General features: G+C 43.4%; 1 protein-coding gene across 13 annotated transcripts in view; it reads right to left on the bottom strand.

Annotated features, from left to right (window-relative positions):
• The window catches only part of EPB41L2 (erythrocyte membrane protein band 4.1 like 2), a 279,503-nt gene extending 274,579 nt beyond the window's left edge, over window positions 1–4,924 (bottom strand). For all 13 annotated transcript variants that reach the window (XM_050949494.1, XM_050949498.1, XM_050949495.1 and 10 more), the window contains exon 1: window positions 4,831–4,924. The gene's annotated coding sequence lies outside the window, so the exon portion shown is untranslated. The remainder of the gene's footprint in view (window positions 1–4,830) is intronic.
• Window positions 4,925–26,952: the final 22,028 nt, after the last annotated feature.

Below are 26,952 nucleotides of genomic sequence, written 5' to 3'. Positions count from 1 at the left end.
ATCAATTAACAATTCTGCTGACATCAGCAGGATGTGAAATCATCTGGAGTCATTGAGATATGAGTCTATGAGATGTTCAGGAACCAATGTACCATAACACTCAGTTACACCCTGTAATGGAGTCATTTTTTATACAAAATAAAGCCAATGTTCTGTGGTGCATGTTTACAGTACTCTCTATGCAAAGAACATTTCCCATGCCATGTCAAAGTAGTCTGTGCCTGCTTTGTTCAAGGTGGTCAACCTTCATTTGGCATTTTTAGTTTTCTGACATTTTGTTTTCAAGTTTTGTAGCATACGTATTGGGCAACCAGGGAAGCAAACCTAATTCAGGCACAAAGTTTGTCTGGTAACTACAGCTGTAAGTTTATAGTACAGCCCATAATTAAAAATTATCCACAAAATGAACAACACTCCTGATGTAAGCTTCTCTGTCACCTATCACCACAAAATTTGAGCACCTTGGCAAACCAAATGTACCAAACTTGTTACCGTTTGTTCACTTCACTTCAGAAGTTAATCTTTGTCGATGATGGTCCATTAACCACATATTAGAGCCGAGAAAAAAAAAAAATCACTCCTTATGTCACTCAAAGGTCTTTAAAGATTATGATTTAATAACATATCCTCTTTTAAGTCCAATCTTATTACACTTAAGTCCATATAGTTGTATGTGCGCACAAGTAGAAAATAACTAACTCAGTGGGAGTTCGATCAATGGAAAAACTGTAGGCTCAGGCCTATGTTCTGAACTTCCCCATCTGACCTTTTGATACTACAGTACTTATGGTTAAAAGCATTACAGTACTAAAACAATGATTGAGTTAAGGTAGCATATGCTTTGCAGTACTGTAGGCCAGAAGCCCTCAAACTAAGTATGTAAGAGACAGATGGGGTCACGCCCAAGTTTATAAATTAGGCATCACTAAATATTGAGATCTCAAAGTGCAATGCAGTGTGAGGTGGAAAAGGCGTGCCCCAAAAGTTGTGATTAGCTAGCGGTGGAGGGTACTATCCTGTGAAGTTCCTTCTGGTTCTGGCCCCCTCCTTTTGAGAGGGCAGGATGGACACAGGAGATAGATAGATAACAGAAGAGACTTTCAGTGGAAAGAGTGTCACTCCCAAGCAAAGAACCCTTAAGGGTTGGTTGCCAGTAACTTCAGTTCATAGTCTAGGGCTAGGAGAGATCACTGATTATCTAATCAGATCTCCTGTGTAGCACTGGCCATAGAATTGCCCCAAAATAATTCCTTTTGAACTACAGCATATCTAACAAAAAAAGAAATCTTTGTTTAAAGATTGCCAGTGATTGAGAATCCACCATGACTCTCGGTAAATTGTTCCAATGATTAATTACCCTTACTATGAAAAATGCATACCTTATTTCCAGTGTGAATTTGTCCAGCGTTAGCTTCCATGCATTGGGTCTATCACTATATGCATGTTCTCTAATCCTTTAGCCATTCTCATAGCTCTTCTCCAATTTATCTACAAACTTCTTGAATTGTGGACATCAGAACTGGACGCAGTATTGTCCTGATCGCATCAGTGCCAAACACTGAGATAAAATAATCACTCTAGGATAGAGTCCTCATGTAAGTATGGCCTACATTCTTCGTTCCCGGATGTGTACATTACGTGTAGTCATATTAAAACATGTTTGCTTGCACCCAACTAACCAAGCAATCCAGATCGCATCATGTCTGTGACCTGTCCCCTACATTTATTTACCATTCTCCCCATCTTCTGGTCATCTGTAAACTTTATCAGTGATGATTATATGTTTTCCAGATCATTGACAAAAATGTTAAATAGCATAGGTCCAAGAGCCTATCCCAGCAGGACCCCACTAGAAACATATCTGCTCAATGACGATTTCTTTTACAATGAGAGTTTGAGACCTATCAGTTACCCAGTTTTTAAAACCATTTAATGTATGCAATGTTAGTTGTATATCATTCAATTTAAAAAAAAAAAAAAACAAACCAAAATCTCATACAGTTCCAAGTCAAACACCATACAGAAGTCTAAGCATATTATATCAACCAAACTTGTAATCTCATCAAAAAAAATTATGTTAGTTTGACAGGCTCTATTATCCATAAACCCATGGTCCTTTGCATTATTACATAACCCTCCTTTAATTCTTCGATTAATGAAGTCCCATATCAGTTGCTTCACTATCTTGCCTCGGGTCAATGTCAAACTGACATACCTATAATTAGGCAGGTCATCCTGTTTAACTTTTTTAAATATTAGCAGAATATTAGCTTTCATCCAGTATTCTAGAACATCCACGGTGTGCCAAGACTCATTGAGAAATCAACATTAAGAGTCCAGCGAGCTCCTCGGCCAGCTTTTTTTAAAACTCTTGGAAGCAAGTTATCCGAACCTGCTGATTTAAGAATGTCTAACTTTAGTAGCTGTAATTTAACATCTTCCTCAGTTACTACTGGAACGTAAAGTGTTTCATTATCATCATATGATAGGACTACAACATCTGGCTTTTTGCCAAATATAGAACAGAAATACTTATTGAACACTTCTACCTTTTCTTCATTATTGTTCATAATTTTATCACTTCCATCTAGTAATGGACAAATACCATTGTTAAGATTCTTTTTGTTCATAATATACTTAAACTCCTTATTAACCTTAACTCTACTGGCCACAGGTTTCACCTTGGTTTCCCTTATCAATTTCCTACAATTCCTAGCTTCCAATTCCTATTATCATCAATTTCCCTTTCTTCTATTTGTTATATATTGAATTGGGGGCGGAAGGGGGGATGTTGGTAACTCCAAGCCAGAGAGAGGAATGACCTTGAGCCAATCAGCTGACCCAAAAGACACAGCTACCACTATGAGAACATTTGAAGAGGTTTTGGTGCACAAAAAAAAAAAAAAAAAGGGAGCAGCTCAACTGAGTTGGGAGCTTTAATGAAGGTGCTTGATCCCAAGAACAGCTGGACTCAGACAGAAGGTCCAGACCAACCCAGCAACATCAGGAACAGAGCATCCAGACAACTGGAATCAGAATCCAGACGTAAATGAGTTCAGAGCACACACTCACATCAATGACAGCAAAGACTTGAAGACAGAAGTCAAACAAGGAATCCTGGAACTTTTAATCAGGTCATGGAGCACTGAACTGTATATTTACGTATTGGACAGGAGACACCATATTATTGCTAGGGAACGTGTATGTATAACTTCCCATAGGGGTCTCCTCCTGGTATTACCCCTGATACAGACTGAAGGTTTTCTCTCCTTAGATAAAAGTATTGCTTTATTATGGAGAGATGTCCACTCCTGGGTTACCTGCTTCACCAAAGGAAGTTCATGCTTCTCAGAAGTAAGAGGACTAGTCCCAGACCCTGCAGATAAGGACCTGGGAGCCACTAAATCAACCCCAGTTGGCTCCCACCTGACAAGACATGGCTAGCACACCTTGACAAGTGTACTACTTTTTGTTTACCCAACTTTTGTTTGTCAAATATTCAGGACCTGTAGATGATAAGAGCGGAACTGAGCTCTGCACTGAATTGCTTTACCTTTAGAGAATGAAACTGATTAGGACTGAACAATCCTAGTCATTGCATTCTCAGAAGGCAACGTCAGTGCAGGATCACAGTTCTCTAGCTGTTAACCTGAAAGAAGGAAAAGAGTCAAAGCAGTGGGTGGAAAGAAGTAGTTGAAATGGAAAGAGTGGTGGTCCAGAAGTATCTCCCTACCTCCCACTCTGCTGTCCCACACTATTCATGCCACGGATACAAGCGACCAAAATTTATCAGTGATTCAAGGCAGTTTGCATTCTTAGTTCGGGATTATCTGGTTTACCGCCTCCACTCCCCCACCAAAAAAAAAAAAAAAAAAAAAAAAAAAAAAAAAATCAGACCAAGAACTCTGAGACCCACTAGTGTAGTTAGATGTACAAGTACTGAAATAAGAGCAGGAGAGCAAATCTCAGCCAGAGATTTCTAATAAGCAACTAGTGTCTCTCTGAAACACTTTTGCTGCTACAACTATAAAAAAAACCAAGGCTCGCAAACATAGGCGATACTCTACATGTTCGCAGGTCGAGAAAGGCCCCTAGGCTTTAATACGGAAGTCGTCACCACCCCATGCAGATGAAGGGCTCTTCGGGGGTCATCAGGAACAGAGTTTCCAGGCTTACAGCGCTTCTGCTTTTGACTGGGGGGGGGGGGGGGGGAGCAGAGTAAAGCGTCCGCGCCGTGTGCGGGACTCCCAGCCCGCGGAGTCTAAACGAGGGAGATTTAAATGACAGGATGATGGTGCGTGTGTCTCGCCGAGTCCCTGCAGCAGCCCCCATGGGACGGAGGGAGCTAAGGCCAGTTGCCCCCCTTAGTGAGCGGCGGGCCGCCCAGCAGCGCCGGCTGGGGGGGGGGGGTCCGTGCGAGCGGGCCGGGCGCATCGCACAGCGCCGCGCTGCCCAGTATCGCGCCCCCGAGCCCTGGCGGGGCGGACTCGCGTCCTTGGAGGAGCCGCCCCCACACCGCTGCCGCAGGCCTGCCGGTGGCCGAGAGCTCCCGCTGCGGGGGAGCGGGCAGAGTCCTCCCGGACCCTCCGGCCCGCGCCAGGCACAGCGACGCCAGCGAACCGCGGGTATCCCGGCCGCCCAGGGGCCACGCAGCCAAGCCAACGGCGGGGCACGGGGGCAGAGCCCGCCACAGCCCCTCGCCACTGGGCGGCGCCGGGGCATCTGCCCCCGTGACTCCTGCTCCCGGCTCGCACCCGCCGCTCCGAGCGGGAGCTCTCGGGGGGGGGGGGGGGTTAACGGACCCACCCGTAACGCGCGAGGCGCTCTGACCTGTCGCTTTCAGCTCAGCCACATCCGAAGTTGAAATTCCCTGACCGGAGCCGTCAACATAACCCCAGCGAAACCGCTCGCCGGCCAATCCCCGCCCGGGCCCGCCCACCGGTCGTCACGCCTCTCCCCCCTCCCCCCGTCACGGCCTCTCGCTCCACCCAACCCCACCCCTCCAGTTTCTTAGCCTCGCCCACTCCGCCTCAGGCCCCGCCTCCACGCGGCCAGCTCCCTCCTTCACCCCACCACGCTTGCCACGCCCCTTTAGCCACGCCCCCTTACGCAGACCCCTCCCCCCGCTCGGAGATCACCATCACCTCTGCAGGCCACCCTCTACAAATTTATTGGCTGAGTGCTACGTCTGTCATGAGTATTGACTCCGCCTTTTCTCCACGTTCCTCTCTGCTCTCCTGTCTGAAAGCGGATGAGTTTAATGCCTTGGGGAAGGTTCCTGCTGGAGTAAGGGGGCCTGGTCTAGCCTCAAGGAGAAAGAAGAAAGACAGGCTGGCAAAGTGCTGTGGCAGCCTCAGCAGAGCAGTGGCTTCTGCAGTCATATTCAGGAAAGGGACTTACAGTCACCTGCCCCCATGGCCTTGTCTATGCTATGAAATGTACTAATGGCTGTCCGCAGGCACGTTAGTTGAACTAGGGTTGAACACAGTTCAGTGCTTAAGCTGTAGAGTTTAGCACAGTGCTTAATTTGTGCCAGGGCACCCCTGGAAACTCTAGGGTTGGTATTCCATAGCCTAGGCACTTCTGGACTTTCTGCTTCAATTGTGAAAGTTAAAAAAAATTGTTTGAGCCCTGGCACCTCTTTCATTACAAATTAAGCACTGGTTTAGTGGTAGGTGTAGACAAGGACAATCTGTGTTCAATACTGTTTTAGCTCATTGGGGTTAAACCTTTAGCAAAAATAATGTTGGAACACATTTTGTTTTTGTATACCCACAGCAAAACCACCTTCAGCCCTAGTTCAACTAACATAATTGCTGACCACTGTGTTCAGATGCAGAAAAATATGCTATAGATAAAAGCCCAAAGGTCCCTCCCTTGGAAAGCTTTCAGTCTAAATAAACAGATGAGAGAACAGATGCACTAGAGTAATGATTTTGTGTAGCTTGTTTCTTTTCCTTCTGTCTAGTTTGTTTCCGCTTCTTTAAGGTGAAGACCTATCTTTATAGAAAAATGGATTTAAGAGGGTTACTTGAAAGAGAAATGTGAGGAAAAGGCATTGCATCAGGAGACCGAAGAGGTTGCAGGCACATAGATAGGCAGGTCCTTACATGAAGTATCCTGCACAAGGTCCCCTCCAGCTTCTTTCCCACCTAAGACAAGCTTTCCCACCTTCACCTACGTGGGTACTAGGCCACCTCCTCATAGCCTATTACCCTTCTCATTTCCATAGTCTGACACTAGACTCAGCATTTCTCCCGGGGCCGGGAGGGTGTTAATTCTTAACTTTGGTTTATTTACAAGGTGGGCCTCAGAATAGGCCAACATAGTTCTCTTGAGCAAACAAACCCACTATGAAAAAGTTATACATTTCCTTGCCCCCACCAGAGCATTGACTTATGCTGGCTTCTTCCCCAAAGAGAAGAAAGCTCAATAAGGAGGGGAACATCCATCTACCTAGAAGAAGCCTTTTCTGCCACTTGCTTCTCATCTCTCCTCCCTCCCACCTCACCAGAAGAGGGGCTTTTAAAGATCACCAGTTGTATTCAGGTGTCTTCAATTAACTTGAGACCTCCTCTTTTCAGTTCATAGGAAAAAGGGTCTTCACAATTCTAGGACTAATATACCTGCCTTCCATCACTCTCTTATAGCTGTCAAGTCTGACTTTGTCACACACACACATCAAAAAAAAAAGGCTATGGCAAAACCACCATGTAGGTTACGTGGTTTGTAGAAAGTGAAACCAAAGAGAAAAGTGGTTGCAGCATCCTAGACCATGAACAGGGAATGGAGCTAGTGCTTGTGTGTGTGTGTGAGAGAGAGAGAGAGAGAGCAGGGTCTTTTCTAGCACTGATCTGTCCTAATTCCCAGGAGAGAAATAAGAAATTTAAATTACATGCAAAAAACTATGTTAAAAGAACATTATTAAGGATTTCAAGTGAAAGTAGGAAATGCTAGAATTAAGGTTGCCTGTGAAACCTTAATTCAGCACCCTTTTTCATATGAATTCTCATATAATCTCTCATTACAAGATCACACACTATTTTTTCCTACAGGATTCCTGCCTACATAATTTGCTCCCCAAGTTTCCTCTAGGCCTACACCAGCTCAAAGAGTTCAAGAATCATAACATAATCTTCTCCAGCTCCCCAAGGAAATATTATCCTATCTTCAGAGCCTGGTTTTCCTATCCAGAAATAGCAGTTCCCTGCTTTATCCAGTGCTGCCTCATGAACGCTTCTTTTACCTAGGTATTAGGAGAGGTTCTCAATCTCACCTGCTTCCCTAAGGCTACTCGAGTCCCATTTCATCCAGATTTTCTAAACACTTCCTAGTGTTGCTGGCACCAGTGCAACTGCCAGCATTTTAATACCATTGGTCTGAGAAAGTTTAATAAGCACAGAACTAAAAGCAGCTCTGGCCATAGCAGCCTTATCTACAGTAGGGCTACCAATACTGTTAACAATCGTGGGAATTTTTTAGAACATTTCCCTGGATTAGACATGTCGAAGGGGAGTACAAAGGGAGCAGCTCAAACTCCTCTCTTCTTTCTCCTGTCACCTGTCTCTCTCAATAGCCACAGAATCTTGGTGTCCAATATTCCTTCTGGACCCACAGAGAGATTTATTACTTACGAAATTTCTTCTCATGCAGTTTTAGGCCATTTGTCTTGAGAAAGCACTGTTGCCCTGTGACACACACTTATAAATTGAAAAGAGGACTGCTGTAGAAAGGTAAATAACCTAGCTGTCAGTTTTGTTGATTTAAATGATAACACTGCTGCCTTACTGTTTGCTTGTCTCTTTCTTTAACATCAACAAGTTTATAATCTATAATGTAATTTGTGGTTTGTGTTTTTCTTTTGGTCCATCACTAAGAGAAAAAGAAGACACTTGCTCTGAGGAATGCAGGGTATAGACAGGGTCTATAGCATATGCGTGGCCAAATGTGCTATCATATATGGATGGCCAAATGTGGTCTACGTAATTCTACAGTGTGGTTCAGAGTCACCCTCTTTGGCAATTTTCAGGAAGTTTCCCACTGTAGCAATAGCACCAGTGCAGCTCCAGTGCAACAACTGCAGGCATTTTTTCCACCTTGTGACCTAAACCTGGTCTAGATTCCACGGTAGTAACAACAACTGCAGCTGGTCTATGCTGTTGCTACTACTAGTGGGAGATTTCCTGAAGATTACCAAGATAGCCAAGGCACTGTTTAACACAGAGGTGCCACTCAACGCAAATATTGTACAAGTTCCAGCCACCATTTTTCTACAGTGAGCATTATGCTGTGATCTGTAATCTCTGCACATTGAATCTTTGTATGCAAGAATAGGTTAGCTGAAATCCACTTTATTTTATACAGGTAGGTACAGTCCTTGGGTTCTGGCAAGTTGCCATTATATCCCCTCATTTGGATAAAATTAAACTCCCCAGCTATAGCATATTTCCTGCAATGGCATCATGTTATCCTGATAGCCCAGACCCTCAACAGAGTAGTTTTTTTGACAGATATAACAAGAAATAACTATATATCTCCAATTATAAACTGCCTGATGGTAAAAGAAAAAAAAATACAAGCAGAAAGTAATACAGGAGCTGACTCCTTTTCTTTCTTTATTTTTTTCAAAGAATTAACATTAGATTTTTTAATAAAAAGGAACAGATCTACTCAACAAGTGTAAAACAGGGTGTACAAAAATAACAGCTAATGTGTAAATACAATAGTAATGCAAACACCTATTTATAGTAAATTATATAGCTGTAATTATTATGACAGCAAGTAAAAAGAATACTTAAGCATTTAGCATTGACATAGTAGTGTAGTTGTAGCCATGTTGGCCCTAGGTTAATAGAGAGATAATGTGGGTGAGGTAATATCTTTTGCTGGACAAACATCTGTTGGTGAGAGAGACAATCTTTCAAGCCACAGGCCACTCTAGCTTGAATGGTACCTTACAATATGTGCTAACTATTTATGCTAAACCCTCTGTTCCACCCTGCATTTTAGGAGTATGTTTCCCAGAGCTGAAGAAGAACTCTGTGTGGCTCAAAAGCTTGTCTCTTTTATCAATAGAAGTCGGTCCAATAAAAGATATTACCTCATCCATCCTGTCTCTCTAGCATTGACATTGGCATTGGCAGTACTGGATGCTAATACATTTCCAGGGGGAATTCAAAGTGTGGTTTTAACCTGTAAAACCATAAATTTATTGGAGCCTGGTTAGCTGAGAGACCACCTCTCTCTCCATACTATACTGCTCCAACTGAGATTAGAGAAGGTCCTCGTGCTGCAGCTTCTTTTTTATAAATGGGAAGACGCTGCTGGCATGGGGCTTTCTGTGAAGGGGCTTTTCTTCAGATTTGGAATTCACTGTCTCTTCCCACCTGTCCACCAGAGTCCAATCTGTTAACCCTCAGGGAGCACTGCAAGGCCCAATTTTTCTCCCAGGCATTTGAAGATGGGGAGAATTGGAGAAATTTTGTTATTTGTTGTAGAGGTTATTTCTTCTGCTGTTGTTGATTTCCTTTTTACCTTGGTAAATCCATGTTATATGAAATTTTAAAGTCAGATGCACAGAGCTTTGGGACAGGAGCCTCTGTGGTTATTATAAAGCAAATAAATAAATGCAAATGTTAACAATTTCAGAAACAGCCAATAGTCCAATCCTACAGACATTTACTGCTGGATAAAGTGCTTTCTACTGTGAGCAAATCTTTGAAGTCAGTGGGATTATTCATGGTTACCACCATACTGGGTAGTAAGTGTTTGCAAGGTTACATCAAATAAAAAAAGGCTTAGAAAGAGGAAGCTTGCCTTACAGTTGTGGAGAGGGAGAGCTACTTCACAGACCTTTCCATTTTTATGGGTCAAATTCTTAGATCCTTATTCAGTTTAGGCACTGGGTGTTTGGCTGAGTAACAACACAGAAAGAAATCTATGATTCGATCCAAAATAATCAAGATTTACTTTGAAAATCTGTTTGTTTTAAAAATCTGTGTCCACTACCTCCCTAGAAACGGATTTAAAAATGCAGGGTTTAAAGAAGGACTTTTACTCAACTTAAAATGTGAAGAAAAAACAATAAAATATGTACACAGAAAACAATTCATTTTGGCAACAAATTGTTCCATCTAATATTATAGTATATTTATCCCTACAAATGAATGAATCCCTATCTCTTTCACCATCCAGCTCTCTTGTTCACTTGATCCTGCAATGATTTCAAGGGCCAAAGTCTACCTTCTGGTATAATTGCCCTCAAATGGATGCGCATATATTACTGGTGAAACAACATTATACGAACCTACACTGGGCCATCCCACAGCTACCTCATGAAGATTATTCCAGCTATGAGCATATGTAATCTCCATTTGAAGATGTGAATAGTTTCCATTGCCACAGTCTGAGAACTATATGCATTGTTGTATGACCAATGGTTGGTAACTCTTAGTCATAAAGATCCTGCAGAATAGTATAATTAAAGTTTTTCTAGCAGTTAGCCTATGTGCCACCAGAAACCAGAATTTAGCTCATTATCTCATATTTTAAAGATCAGTTTATAGAGGTCTTTCAATATTAGCCCGTGCTTTCATTATCAATGTCTTATAATTTTAAAAGTTTGCCATTTCAGCTCGAATTTATTCTTGAAGTTTCCATGTACAGAGAAGATTCTCAAGGAGCATTTCTTTGGAAAGTTTGGTAAAATTCCTTTCAGTTCTTCTTTCAGAGCTTGGGCCCAAACTTGCTCCCATTAAAATTAGTGGCAAAACACCTATTGACTTCATTTCAAAGAAAGATCTACAGTAAGGGCCAGTAAAGTGGGGGTTAGGTGTCTACATCTTTTTGTGTATTTGAGCCCCACTCCCTAGCTCATTCAAAGGAGCCAGTAGTTGAAATTAACTTTGTGGACTAAGGCTTAAATCTTAGCTCCAGCACACTGTCCAATCAGAAAGACTAAGTAGTGGGAACTTCATTAGGGCTTTGTGGGGGATGAAGAAGGACACTTCCATGAGCAGAGATCCACTCTACCGACACTACTCCAGACACAGGGCTAGAGAAGCCAATGGAACACCTCACCTCTTGCTATGTTGGGGAAAACAGCCAGTTGATCCAGACAGTGGCAGATCCTCACTACCAACTTATCCCCAATAACTACAGCATAGTGGTTCACAGAGACAATAGAAGGGCTCTGTAAACCTGGGCTCCAAGAGTCACATCCACTGTTCAAGCTACTCAAGCTCCGCCATCTCAGATACAGCTTCTTGCAGACAGCTGGGGCCCTATGTTCCTGCAAATTAGAGGGCAGCATTTGATGACTTTTCAGACTATACCAATATTTACAAGTAAAATCTTTCTAAAAGAGTAGAGTATACTTGCCAATAAATGTAGCTTATACTAAGAGACATAAACATGAAAATGTCACACTTCTCTAAATGCCCACAGCACTGACCATCACTTCCCCTGCTCTTAGTCAGTTTCAAATTAGAAGTAAGATAGGACTGGGCCATGGTGTACAAACTATGTGTCATACAAAAATGTTGAAAAATTGTTCTAGTTAATCGTACTCTTTAATTATAGAACTAAAAAACATTTTCTTCTAAATAAATGTAGGTCTTTGATATAATGCAGTTAACCTTCAGTACTCCCTCCTCTTAGCTGCTCCATGTACCTGGCAAGTATCAGGTTTATTTTTGAAAGCATTTACTGTGGGCATTGCAAGTGTAGGCATTGCAAAACTGAGCATTATGATGCCAGCTTCTAGTGGACTGGAAATCACAGGAACAGCACTGCAAACCATAAATCTGAGTTAAGTGGGTAGGCTCCTATACGATGACTGGGAAGAGATAGGCATCTCAGGATGCAATCCACAAAAGCCAGCACACAAGGCAGGGAGCTGCTTAAGCTAGCCAATGCGAGATGCTGACAAGACAGGTGTGTCCTAAGCCCTATACCTCTCATGGAGGTAGGCGCTTAACTCCAGGCTGCAGGGAGGGACCTATCTCTGCTTAGCCATCTATAAATGACTCCAAGTGGCTTAGGCACTACTTGTGGGAATAAGTGAAGGGCCTGCCTCACGCTTCACAAAATGGTCAGAGGAGGAAAAGAAGCTACAGCACCACCCCACTTAAACATTTTAGGCCAAGGATCAGAGCACACACTTGGGTTGGGGAAAGGATTTGAAGAGAGGTCTCCCACCATTCAGGAGAGAGCGCTAAGTAGAGGACTGGACCCTGGGTCTCCCACCTTGGTACCCTAACTACTGGATGACACAGACAGATAGACACTCTATAGTCCAGTGGTTAGGGCACTGAAGTGGTAGATCCAGGTTCAGCCCATTGTTCCAATCACTCTTTCAACAGTTAACCACAGTGGAACCACTTCGACCAGTAAGATGGGGAGAGTCCCTTGCATCAGAATATCCCATGGCTCAGTGGTTAGCACACATATTCCTGAAAGGTGGGAGACCCCTGTTCAAATCCTTTCTCCTCCTCTGTCAAAAAGCAGGGAATTGAACCTGGGCATTCCAGGTGACAGCTCTAACCACTGGGCTAAAAGTTATAAGATGGACAGCTCCACATCCTCCAGATGGATTTTGAATAGGACCTGATCCAATAGATGGCCTCTGAACACATCTACCAGATTGAGCCCTGCACATGACTGAGGTGGATGAATGCCTATCTTCCCCCAGCCTGTGAATCTGGAGCTCAGGCAGGAGATAGGCACCCAGATGCCTGGAAAGTGGCAGCAGTGTTCATGCCCAGAGGCAGAAACATTGGCATGGGAGAAACTTTTACCCTGAAAACTTAGGTGTCGAATGAGTTTAGGCTCCTACAGTCTTTGGCAGGAGTTGTGTGGAACTTAAAACTGGGATTTAAACACCTCAGGCACCTAAATTTCTTTATGGATCTGGGTTTTATTTCCAATGCATCTGGAATATCAGTCACCTTATTTCCCAGGATGTGACCCAACCATCAAAGCTGAACTACTCAAGTGATTTACATATGTGCACTTTATGCTAGCAATGTAAACAGGCCAAATGCTAATCTCATTTACAAAGCTGTCAGTCACAGCATTGATTACGTGTTTATATAATGGTGTTAGTGCGATCACTGAATAGCTTCCAAGCTTTCAACATTCTCTCTTTCAGAAGCTGCTGGGGCCTCCATGTAAGCTACAATTACAATTCATTCAGGGAACCTGGTTATTGACAAGTAGTTCCCTAACGGTTTAAATGTTTATGTTGATCTACCCTTAGCAGTTGCATGTTGCATCCTAAAACCTCAGTCCGGCAATCATTTACACACATGCTTAGCTTTACTGTTTGCATGACAGAGGACTAATTTTCCCCACTCCAGATTTCCAAAGTAGTTAATTAGTCTCAGGAAGCTCTCATTTCAAAACTCTTTGAGAAAAGATCGTCTGTTTTGGGGTCCTTTCCTCACCCCAAAGGGGACATTGGTCGTGAACTGTCATTCCAAGAAGTGGTGGGGAGGCCCTTGACTAGGACTGTCATTTTCTAACACCAAAGTTTTGGTAAATTTTAATATTAAGGAATTCTTGTTAGACCAAATCACTGAAAAAAACCCCTAACAGTTTAGTCTTTCCTGTTCATTCATCGAACATCATGTTGAAACCAGATTGCTTATACTTGAAAATCTACAGATCAGACATAATTGCTAATTATTATAACTTCAGAGAGAGATTTTCCAAGGAATAGCATCCTAAAAAATTGCATATGTTGACAGATCTTTAATTCTGGTTATGTCACAGTGAAAATTAGCATGGTGATTTCTTTCCATGATCTTGTGGACATTTAGCCACCTCACTAAGCCTCCACACAGTTTAGCATGCTTGTTAGTCTCTGTTCACAAAATACAAGGACTAGCAGGAGCGTTAGTGGTCAGAAATGGGTTGAATTGGCACTGATGTTTGAGAAAGCTTGCCAATCACTCATTTGTATTATGCTTCCCTTCCCCTAAAATGGGTTATTGTAACATCACTAACTTTCAGATAGGGATGCAATGAATGTTTTTTGTAATCAATTCATGCATGCCATTTTATATGTATGTATATTCTGAATAGTACTCCAAGGAAAAAGTATGAATGTCGAACAGGTGCATGACCATAGTGTTGGGTTTTTTAATTCCTTTTACTACCTCTAAACTATATACAAAAGTCCACGAAATGCAGCCTGATTCATAGCGTGATCCTAAAAAGTGCTGAATGGAGAATGTTCTGCATTGTGGAGGACTGCACCCTTAAAAATCAACCATCTTAAATGAGATGACTTTTACTCAGGCCATTTTTGAGTTAAAAGAAAGTACTGCCTACCACAATAGAGCTCTAACCTGGCTGAGGATGCTACTACAATTCAATTGTTAAATAGAATATTGAAACATTTTGAATTAAACTTTTTTTTTTAGTCCTCAGATAATTTTAAAATAGCATGTCCTAAAAACTCCACGTTATCCTTCCTCAGTAGGAGCTAATCTCTTCCTTCAGTAAGGAAAATTAATTAAGAAAGATACTTATCACAAACACAGAGGTACTGAGTACGTAGAGATTGTCATTTTCATAATTTTGAAGCCAGTTATGATATAAAGTGTTATCTAAAATGGCTGTTGTATATTTCATCACGACACTTATTTTGATTGTAATCTGTGTAACAATGTGCAAGTAGTTTGGATTTACCTAAAATAGTATCAGAGGGGTTCCCATGTTAGTCTGTATCCACAAAAACAAGAAGAAGTCCGGTGGCACCTTAAAGACTAACAGCTTTATTTGGGCATAAGCTTTCATGGGTAAAAAACCCCAACTTCGTCAGATGCATGGAGTGAAAATATTTCTTTACCATTTAAAATTTGTGTGGGTAACGAGTGACATCACTTGATTGTTTGGCCTTCATATCTTTTTAGATTCATTTGATTTAGGGGATTTTTTAAATTGTAATTGCTGTTTATATGGGTGATAGTGGTTTTGACACATTTGTTTACCTCCCTCGTTTTCTCTACATTACAAAGGCAACCTCTTGCATCTGGTCTCCCAGTCTAAAAATTGCACTAGTTTAACTAAAAGTATATTGATTTAAACATTGTAAATATCAGGTTATCTCCCACTAGTAAATTTACAGGCACAGCTAAACAGATATAACCAGTTTTAAACTGATCTAAATATTGTCTAAACAGAGGTTTGCGCTAGTTTCACTAAACTGATTTTTTAACTGATTTGGATAAATTAGTGCAACTTCTGTATTTAGAGAACTCCTATGACTTTTGGAGAAGGGGCAATGAGAAAATTGGCATTAACTGTAATTGTCCTTTTGAGGAGAACGGAACACCAGTGCTCTTGGCCACCTTGGTCATTTAGAACTGTTTGAGCGTGTTACTGAGTGCCAAGGTGGAGCAAAGTGTGATGTGACTGACTTCACCTGCCATGCCCTGGAAGTCAGTAATCCACAAACCTTATTAATCCGCTCTAGGTCTTCCCCACATTACTGTGGATTAGTGATGTTTTACTATATAATACAACATATTCTGCAGGGCATAGGGGATTTAGCTCATAGGGAGCACTGCTCAATAGCCTATAGGATCAACAATAAACCTATTCAGCTTTTTCACCTGGTGCAAGCAGAAAAATAAAAACACACTATTGCTGTCTAGAGATATTTTGGAAAGATCTGCTTATACAAGGGGAAAGGGCTGCTGCAATTCACCCCAGGGACGGGGTAATAGTCTAGTCTCTCCCATACAAACACACACACCCTGTGATGCTCCCCAGAATACCCAGGGTTGTGAGACACTACATCACCACCTACCTTTAGTGTGAGGAAATCTTGTCCATGCCTGCTGTGAATCAGCTCCATGAAACCACAAGCACTGCCTTCTAGGCCTTCACAAGCCTTGCTTTCTCTGTACAGGTCAGCAATAGGCACACACCAACCTCTGAGTGTTCACTGTAATGTCCAGTCCTTTATCCCCAGAACACTCATAGAATTACCAGGTCTACCATTGACAAAGGAACAGTAAACACCAACTTGCAAGATTCAGCTCAGGATCAGTACTTTGCTTAACACACCGCACTTAGATATATTGAAAGTGAAAACAAGAATAAGTTTATTATTAAAGAATAGAGATTCAAATGATAGTGAATAAGTATATTGGAAACAAATGGCTACATATAAATCAAAATCATAATACATTTTCTAGCAATTAAACTTACTTAGCAAGGTATCCTCCTGCCTAAAGAAGCTTGTCTCACACAAAGTTCTCACCAGTGTTTTCAATGAAGCCTGACTGAGACCCTTCTTTTGAGAAACAAACTCACTGTTTACTTAGGTGAAGGATGATAGGATGTCTTCTTTGTGCCCTTCTATTTACAGTACTTCTTCCTCTTACTTTTCTCTCTTTCTGAAGTTTTCAAAATCTTTCATTAACATTTCAGTTCTGACTGGTGAGAAGAGACCCATTCTGAACCACTCAATATTTAATGTAAGTGTAAATAGCCATTCAGATGAACGTTTTCAGTGTATATATATATAACACCTTACACAACGTCCATACATTCATTTCATAATTATATCAATGACTAGTGTGACATTGACTTTCATGAGACCTCACATGACACTCTTGGTGAACTAAAATGTATATGCTGGACCCAATAAATCCTTGTAGCCTCTATGTATTTCTTGTGTGCCTCTGCAGTTGGCACTAAGAGGTTCCTGCTCTCTTGCTGTCTATTTCATTCACACCCACATTATTTTAAAACTGAACAAAGAACTTCAGTTTAATCCCTCAAGCTACTGCACCCCTACCTTTCACTGTGCTTCACTGCAGAGCTTCTCATTAAAGCCTTCCCAAGCCCCTCCCACAGGACTTCCTGCTACAAAGTAAAAGAAACAGTACACATATTCCCTCCTTTTTCAATATAAACACTGGTTAACCCAAATTAGGTATTTAGCAATAAATTATAGATCCAGACAACAGCTAGGAGTGTGCAAACTGTGAGTAAAACACCAGCTTCCATGTTTATCCAGATCTGGTCATCTTCTGGCCTTGAGGGTGGTTTTGTGCAGGTGATTCCTTTAGGTTATCAGATCACATCAGTGAAGACTCCTGTACAATGGATTTAGGACTCTTGCCATCAGGATTATCTCCCTTCACTAGAGTTATAGTGAGAAGACCTTTTACTAGGATCATACAACCTTTCAGCTGGATTTGGAACTAACTGGAGATGCCACTTTTTTCTTCTGTACTGATTACTTTGATCAGTGTCAATGAGCAAAATGAGATCTGAGGCTGCAGCTACATCCGATGATGCCCATCATTTTTTCTTATCTAATGTTAAGAGAATAGGATTGTCTGGTTGAAACTTGGGTAAACTAATGATGATTAAAGAAGAAATTCTGAGGCTTCTTAGACTCACAGACTACAAGGCCAGAAGGGACTATTATGATTATTTAGTCTGACCTTTTGCACATCGCAAGCCACAGAACCTCACCCATCCATTCCTGTAATAGGCCCATAACCTCTGGCTGAGTTGCTGAAGTTCTCAAATCTTGATGTAAAGACTTCAAGCTACAGAGAATCCAGCATTTACTCTAGTTCAAACCATCAAGTGAACTGTGCCCCACACTGCAGAGAAAGATGATCTGGTGATCTGGCATCTTTCAGCCTCATACACATCATACCCACCCAGCCCTCTTGTATGTGTGTGTGTTCAATTAATTCGTTTTCTTAAACTTATCTTACAAAACATGTAAGTATGAATATTTTATATTTGTGTGAATAAAAAAGCCTATAAAGAACTTCAGTATAATAAACCTTATTATAAATAACCTATTAGCAAATAAAATGTATCAAATTAAAGTTCAAAATTGGTCACATATCTTCCTAAGTATATCTGGATAAGTATTATGTTCTAATGGAATACTTTTATTTCTACTTTAGTCAATTTAATAAAAGGTACAGATTCCTTTGTCCCACATTTTCATGCTACTGACAATGCCAGTCCCACTATTCTCTGATGTCTCTTTAACTTCACTTCTAAAATATTTAACCTGGAAGCATCTCAAGTCTTGTCAATTTAATTTAGCTGCCCTGTTCACATTTGGAGCCCAGCAGCTGAGGTGCTAGCAAGAAGCGTTGCTATTGACTAATACCAGCTTGCTTTGATCCTTAACTGTCTCAGCCATTTCTCTTGTTTTCTTTATGTATTGTGACAGACCAAAACCAGTGGGATACAGGTGTCTGGTAGAAGGCAAATATACTGGACTACAAGGTGCGGCAGCCAGAACGCCGAAAACAAGAACAGATTTATCACATCAACCTTCTGAAACCCTGGCATGCACAAGAGGCATGCATAACTGTCCAAAAAGACCTAACCCAGAAAACAAGCCTTCCAAACAGGTGAGAGTGTCTCCCGATTTAACACCAGACCAGAAGAATGAGGTATCTGAGATGATCTTCCAGAACCAAGATGTGTTCTCGACAAAACCGGGTCGAACAACCAAGACATATCACCACATCATCATGAACCCTGAGGCCAGAATAACAATGAGGCCCTATCGGGAGCCAGCAGCCAAAAGGGAGGAAATAAAAGCAGAAGTAAAAAAAAATGCTGGAGTTGGGGATCATTGAAGAATCCCACAATCAGTGGTCCAGCCCAATCGTGCTGGTACCCAAACCTGATGGCACCACAAGGTTTTGCAATGACTTCCGACTACTAAATGAAGTATCCCAGTTTGACGCATACCCCATACCTTGCATAGATGAGCTAGTGAACCGTCTGGGTAATGCCCTGTACTTGATTACTCTAGACTTGACAAAGGGGTACTGGCAGATTCCTCTTGTGGAAGACGCAAAGGAAAAGACTGTGTTCTCTACACCAGAGGGTCTTTTTCAATATACTGTCCTCCCTTTTGGACTACATGGGGCCCCGACTATTTTCCATCACCTCATGGACAAGCTATTACGGCCGCATAACAGTTATGCTGCTGCCTACTTGGACGATGTGGTCATTCATACCCCAGACTGGGAAACCCACCTAGAGAAGATGGAGGCAGTCCTTGATACCTTCGGGCGAGCTGGCCTTACAGCAAACCCTGCCAAGTGCGCTGTAGGGTTTACAGAGGCCAAATATCTTGGCTACATTGTGGGAAAAGGTCTGGTAAAACCCCAACTGAACAAGTTGGACGCCATCCAAAATTGGCCCCGACTACGTCGCAAGAAACAAGTCCAGGCATTCCTAGGTGTAGTGGGGTATTACCGACGATTTATCCCCCACTTTGCCACAAGGACAAGCCCCCTGACAGATCTAGTGAAAGCCCGTGGACCTGATCTAGTGAGATGGTCTGATGCAGCAGAGGAAGCATTCACAGACCTACGGACTGCCCTCTGCAGTAACCCCATACTGATAGCCCCTGATTTCACCAAGGAATTTATCCTGCAGACAAATGCATTGGAAGTAGGGGTGGGGGCCGTTCTATCACATATGGTCGGGGAGGAGGAACATCCAATTCTCTACCTCAGTAAGAAACTCCTTCCGAGGGAACAAAAATATGCAGTGGTGGAGAGAGAGTGCCTCACCGTAAAATGGGCCATGGAAGCATTGTGCTACTACTTGCTCGGGCACAGATTTGTCCTCGTGACCGACCATGCCCCTCTTCAATGGATGCAGCGAAACAAGGAGAAGAACACAAGGGTGACCAGGTGGTTCTTATCCCTCCAATCTTTCCAGTTCCGTGTGCAACACAGAGCAGGGAGCCGTCACAGCAATGCCGATGGCTTGTCACGTGTGCACTGTCTGGCATCCCAAGCTGCCCAACCCCTTGGTGTTGAGCAGGGGGGAGGGATATGTGACAAACCCAGGACAGTGAGGTACAGGAGTCTGGTAGAGGGCAAATATACTGGTCACTGGGTGAGTAGTTTTTAGTTCTCTGACTGACCAGAGCAGGGGCTGCACTAGAGTAATCAGGAACTTGCTAGAACCAATTAAGGCAGACACGCTGATTAGAACACCTGCAGCCAATCAAGGCAGGCTAATCAGGGTACCTGGGTTTAAAAGGAGCTCACTCCAGTCAGGTGAGGGGGAGCTAGAGGAGAGGAAGTCCATGTGAGGAGCTGGGAGCAAGAGGCACAAGGAGCTGAGAGTGAGAGGGTGTGCTGCTGGAGGACTACGGAGTACAAGCGTTATCAGACACCAGGAGGAAGGTCCTGTGGTGAGGATAAAGAAGGTGTTTGGAGGAGGCCATGGGGAAGTAGCCCAGGGAGTTGTAGCTGTCATGCAGCTGTTACAGGAGGCACTATAGACAGCTGCAATCCAGAGGGCCTTGGGCTGGAACCTGGAGTAGAGGGCGGGCCCGGGTTGCCCCTAAACCTCCCAACTCCTGATCAGACACAGGAGGAGTTGACCCAGACTGTGAGGAAGATCACTGAGGTGAACAAATCTGCCAATAAGCGCAGGACCCACTAAGGTAGAGGAGGAACTTTGTCACAGTATTTTTGCCAATATTATGTTATGATTGCATTGTTAAAGTTAGAATAGACGGGTATGTTCAGAAAGAAGTGGATGGAAGATGTGTATTTGAGAGGCAGTATGGAACTTATTTAGGGACACTGAAGTGAATGAAGTTTTGACATTGAATTCAATAGAACCAGAAATCAGCCACCATCATGTACAATAATCAGCACTTTGTTGTTAAAATTTTCTTAGAACACTGATTGAGTGTAAGTAAAGAAAGATCGGCAGACTGTAGAACAGTATAAACTATTGACCTTGGGTAACCCAGGGCATGCATAATAATTGAGACTGCTTCAGGACAGGAATTGTGCCTTCTTGTCTGTTTGGAAACTGTCTGGCATGCTGTCCGCTGTCTTAGAAATAATAATGCTATACTGCCAGCTTCAAGTATTGGAATATAGTCCCACTTTTTTAAAGCTTGGGGTAAAAATATAATGATATCCCCCTTAGAACAGTTAATATTTTTCTCAGGCTCTATGTGTGTTTAAAGAAGGTGAGCATATATGAATCCAATACATAAATACACCTCTACCCCGCTATAACACAGTAGTGGGGAGCCAAAAATCCCTGTTATAGCTGAAACCCTGTTATATCAGGGTAGGGGCGGCAGGGCTCTGCGGTTGAAAGGGCCCGGGGCTCCCCACAGCAGCCAGAGCCCCAGGCACTTTAAATTGCTGGCAAGCCCCACTGCCGCAGCCCCAGGGTAGTGGTGGCAGGGCTCCAGCAGTGATTTAAAGAGCTCCGGGCTCCAGCCACCGCGGGGAGCCCAAGTCCTTTAAATTGCCAGTGAGCCCCGCTGCCAGAGCCCTGGGGTAGCAGCAGCAGGGTTCCAGCAGTGATTTAAAGGGCCCGGGGTTCCCTGCAGCAGCCAGAGCGCCAGACCCTTTAAAGCGCTGCCAGAGCCCTGCTGATACCATGCTATACACGAATCTGAGTATAGCACGGGTCGCGTTATAGCAGGGTAGAGGTGTATGTGGTTTTCATAAGACTAAAACAATCCCTTTATACCTGGGAAACTCTGGGTGCTAGCAGTTTTGAAAAAACAAACCAGTTATTTAGGTGTCTACTTTGGAGCCTAAATTTAGGTTTTTGTTTTATATCTTAACCTACATGTCTACAGAGTTATATGGTATATAGAAAAACAAACATACATGAAAATATTGGGCTCAATTCTTCCCTCTCACCAGATACAATTTAAGTCAATGGGGTTATACCAGTGGAAAAACAGGAATAAGTCAGAGAAAAACTAGGACTATTGTGTTTGAAACAACTTCTCAGTTATAAGACCTACTATTAGAAATGTTGCATTGCAGTTTAGTTTTACACATTATTATGAAACATTTTAGAGAAAGAATTCACCATAAACTAATGAGGTGAGTTTTAATAGCCGAGGCAGTGACTCAGGATGTTGGAAGATGGGGAGATTTTGATACAGATAAAGTATGAGAAGGAAGAAAAGAGCAACATATCTGACAGTGAGCTGATCATGGTGCTCTTAAATATAGAGCTCCAAAATCTGTTTCACTATTGGCAAATTGTTGCTATTGCAATGTAATAAATGTCTATCTACACAGGTACTTATATGGCCCTTATCACCATAGTATGAATACTGCACAGATATTTAAAATTGCACCAACACTAACAATCTCATCATCTACCTTTCCAGCCTGCAAGAAATAAATGTTTCTTTTTTGGTCTGGTTCTTATTTTTGTGCATGAGAGTGCAAGAAAGCTGAGTCAAAGAGATTAATTTTGCATTGCTGTCTGGGGCCCAGATCCACAAAGGTATTTAGGCACCTAACTGGCCCTTCAGGCACCTAAGTCTGACATTTAGGCACCACTGGCATTCTTAAAAATTACCAGAAGCTCCCTAAAAGTGGATGGGCTACCTGTGCCTAAATTTTGGCTCCATCCCCTGCACAGCCCCTTTCTCATGAGGCCCTGCTCTCGTGCCACCCTTTTTCCCCAAGCCCCCACCTTCATACTGCCCACTCCCCCGAGGTCCTACTCTCATACTGCCTCTTCTCTACCCCCTGCTTGCGCCTCTCTGCCCTTCACCCCATCCCAAGTGGAAGGCATACTCCTTCCACTTTTAAAAGTGATGGGGCCATAGTCCCCTGGCCTCCCCTGGCCTGGCGCCCCTGGCCTAACCCTATAGGTGCCTAAGTTTCCACTAGATGGCATTCACAAAGCATCCAAATCACTGATGCCACTACACAGCTAACGAGTTGAAGCCTAGCAGAAGCCAAAACCTCAATGTTTTCAAAGCTGGATTCTCAAACAAGGCAGGGGAACATGGATCTTGCCATCAGGCCCTAACACGGTAGGTATGCTCTGAGCATGCCTAAAATCTGACAGTCCCCACAGCAGGAAGGCTGGATGCAGGTCACTGAGAGGTGGCAGGGCAGCATAGTACCTGCTAGAGACGGTGTGTGATTACAGAATACCCAATAGCCTAGTGGTTAGGGAACCCACTTGAAATGTAAGAACCGCAGGTCAAATCCCAGCTCTTCCTAATTTGGAACAGGAATTTGAACCCAGGCCTCCCATCCCCCAGGCAAGTTCCCTAGCTATTGACTATCCTGGGGAAGATTTTATTTAATCTCCTATTGGAGCTGTTTCACTTGGAACAGGGACTTGAACCTGACTATCCCATAACTTAGATGATCTCACTAACCACTTGTCTACAAAGTCTCACTCTCTCTCAATGACTAATTCATTATTTAAACAATATAGAACAACTCCAACAGGGAAGCTGGAGCATACCCAATAGCCCAGTGTCAGGGCAACCAACATGGCATGTAGGAAACTTGGAGGTCAATCCCTTGCTACAAATCAGGCAGAGCAGTGATTTGAATCTGGGTCCCCCACATCTAAGATGAGTGAACTAAGCTATTGGTAAGGCTGCAAGTCTTTCATGGAGGTCACGGATTCTTCTGCAGTGGCGGTGCAGCTGACCCCAGGGCCACATGAGAAGCTAGGGTGGGTCACGGGGCTGGAGCGGACCCAGAAATGGTGGTCCAGGAGCAGCAGCAGTTCCCTGGACCACCCCGTCCCCAGCAGCAGCAGCAGCAACGGCAGGGCCCCGAGGCCCCCACCATCACCAGCAGCAGCAGAACCCTGGGCCACTCTCCCACCTCATCAGCAGGGGAGGCCCTGGAGCACCCCTTCCCTCCAGGAGCAGCAGTGTCCCCCAGAACCCCACTCCAGAACAGCAGCGTCCGTTGGAGCGACCCCGCTCCCCAGCACCTAAGATTTAATTGTGGTATTTTTAGTAAAAGTCATGGACAGGTCATGGGCCGTGACCTTTTGTTTACTGCCCGTGACCTGGCCATGAGTTTTACTAAAAATACCCGTGACTAAATCATAGCCTTAGCTATAAGGGTCCATCTTTCTCCTAAGAAAGGGCTGACCTGGCTGAAAATGCTGAGCAGACAGAAGTACTTATTCCTGGTCCATTAATCCAGCACTCAAGGCCCAGATCAATGGGAGTTTAGGTGCCTAAATACCTTTAGGACTTAAGCTCTGTCCCTTTCCTCTGCATTCCACTCCTGACTAGTTTCGGCAGCTCCACACTCAGCATGCTGACTTCTGTGAATCTTTTCCTTCACTCCTCCTCCCCAGGCACTGCATGGGGATCTTCCATGGCAAACTCATTGCTGACAGTTCTACCAGGTAGCAAAGAGTCAAGGGGTTAGGCACAATGCCTAAGTACATTTGCAAATTGGCGTCTTGAAAGTAGGGTCCACGATCATTCTCTTTTGCAGTTAAGTTCTCTCACCCACCCATAAGCTAAGCACCGCCCCCGCTTCAGTAGTTTCTGGTTCCAGTGGAACACCACAGGGGGCTACATTTGGAATTTCAAAGCGCTGCCCCGGCAGCGCTGCGGGAGCGCTGCCGTGGCAGCGCTTTGAAGTGTGAGTGTAGTCAGAGCGGCAGCGCTGGGAGAGAGCTCTCCCAGCGCTGCATGTAAACCACATCCCTTACGGGTGTAGCGTGCAGCGCTAGGAGCCGCGCTCCCAGCGCTGCTGCCCTGATTACACTGACGCTTTACAGCGCTGTATCTTGCAGTGTTCAGGGGGGTGTTTTTTCACACCCCAGTTGCGGCGCTGTAAAGTGTGAGTGTAGCCAAGTACTCTCTTACGGTAGCTAGAGCCAACCCCAAAGATTTTTATTATCAGGACAGAGACCTTGAATTATACTCTGTATTCAACAGGAAGCCAGTGCAGAGAGCTGAGCACTGGTGTAATGCACTCATAGGGCCTGATCCAACACCTGCTGAAATTAATGGGAGTCTTTCCATTGAGTTCAGTGGGTTTTGGATCAAGTGTATGGTGACCTGTGTTGTTAAGCAAATGGGTGGCTGCATTTTGTACTCGTTGGAGCTTTTACCAAGGTATGTGGCTTAATTTCTGGATAAAACTAGGTCCGGTAAACAAATCTGGATGTTGTGAATGACTGTGGAAATACGATGAGGAATCCAGAGCTTTTAAACAGAATTAACCAAGGAACATTTTGCACAATGTTTTCAGAACACTTGTAGTTTAAACTGAACAGTTAGTATCTTTGACATGTTAACTATCTGAGGGTATGTCTACATCTACAATTTTGCAGCGCTGGTTGTTACAGCTGTATTAGTACAGCTGTATAGGGCCAGCGCTGCAGAGTGGCCACACTTACAGCAACCAGCGCTGCAAGTGGTGTTAGATGTGGCCACACTGCAGCGCTGTTGGGCGGCTTCAAGGGGGGCTTCGGGGAACGCGAGAACAAACCGGGGAAGGAGACCATCTTCGCCGCGGTTTGCTCTCGCGTTCCCCGAACCCCCCTGCAAACCGCAGGGAAGGAGACCTGCTTGTTCGGGGAACGCGAGAGCAAACCGGGGAAGGAGACCAGCTTCGCCGCGGTTTGCTATCACGTTCCCGGAACCACCCAGCAAACCGCAGGGAAGGAGACCTGCTTGCTCGGGGTTCGGGGAACGCGAGAGCAAACCGGGGAAGGAGACCAGCTTGATTACCAGAGGCTTCCTCAGGTATGCTGGGATACCTGCTTATTCCACGGAGGTCAAGAAAAGCGCTGGTAAGTGTCTACACTTGATTACCAGCGCTGGATCACCAGCGCTGGATCCTCTACACCCGAGACAAAACGGGAGTACGGCCAGCGCTGCAAACAGGGAGTTGCAGCGCTGGTGATGCCCTGCAGATGTGTACACCTCCTAAGTTGCAGCGCTGTAACTCCCTCACCAGCACTGCAACTTTGTGATGTAGACAAGCCCTGAGCTCAGTAATCCAAGCCTCCCTCAAGCAAACAGCCTTTGTGTTCCAATTGCGTACATCTGTTCTTTTCCACAACATGTTTATGTTGTCTAGTGTTTTCCACTGTGTTTTTATTTTAAGTAAAACATTTGGCCTAATGATCTTTATTTATTTTTTTAAAAAGAAACAAACATGTTTAACACATATATATATATACGTAACAGCAGTACAGACAGAGTGCCAATTTTATAAATCATATGGACTAGACACTGATCTTTCATATACTGGTGTAAATTAGGAGTAACTCCATTAAATCAGTCAGGTTCAGAATCAGTCTTTCTAGTGTTAGACTGATAGAGCAGCATCACAAAACAGTGCATTATACAGTGACACAAGGAAGCCAGATACTACTGTGGAGTAACTGGTTCAGGACAGGAGAAAAATCTAATAAAAAGCAGCAGCCAAATACATTATAGTAACATTCAAAGGGTTAATTTAATTTTATTCAGTGAAATTAGTTAAAAATACCTATAGAATTAAAAAGGCAGACTCTTTAGATAAGTCACACTAAATTGGCTATTTGTTGTCCTAAAATATTAAAGAGCTGGCTTTGAGAAACGCTGAACACCTACAACTCCAACTGAAATCAAATCAGTGGGAACTGCAATGCTCAGCACCCCTGAAAGGACCGACTACTAAATGGACAAGTTAGATTCCACTAGCTCTTCCCTACTTTACCACAATGACACTCCTCACAGTAATCTCAGAAATGAGTAACTGTGCTGCTGTTTGAACATAATGTTGGTGGATGAACTCAGTGTTGGGATACGGCTTATCAGTCATTCTGGTTGATCATGTTTATGGTTTTTCATACAGTAAAGCAATTTCCATGATTAAAAAGAGAGTCAAATATATTGACACATATTGTGTTTATTCCTCTGTTGCAATGACAACCACTACTATCCTTTAAGTGTACATTACTAAATTAAAACAAAGCAGCACTCACATAGGACTTGTTTAGTCTGCTTACTTATTATATCTGAGGGCCGATTAGTGCTGCATTAGTCTGTTCCCAGGATTTTCCAATTGCCTGCCTGGAGTGTGTCACAGGGAAAGGGTATTATATGGGCTTCACAGTTAGCATATATAAGGACTTAAAAATAAAAAAAAATATTATGAG

This window comes from Gopherus flavomarginatus, chromosome 4 (assembly GCF_025201925.1).
Source record: "Gopherus flavomarginatus isolate rGopFla2 chromosome 4, rGopFla2.mat.asm, whole genome shotgun sequence".
Classification (NCBI taxonomy): Eukaryota; Metazoa; Chordata; order Testudines; family Testudinidae; genus Gopherus; species Gopherus flavomarginatus.
This window is presented reverse-complemented; position numbering and strand designations above follow the sequence as displayed.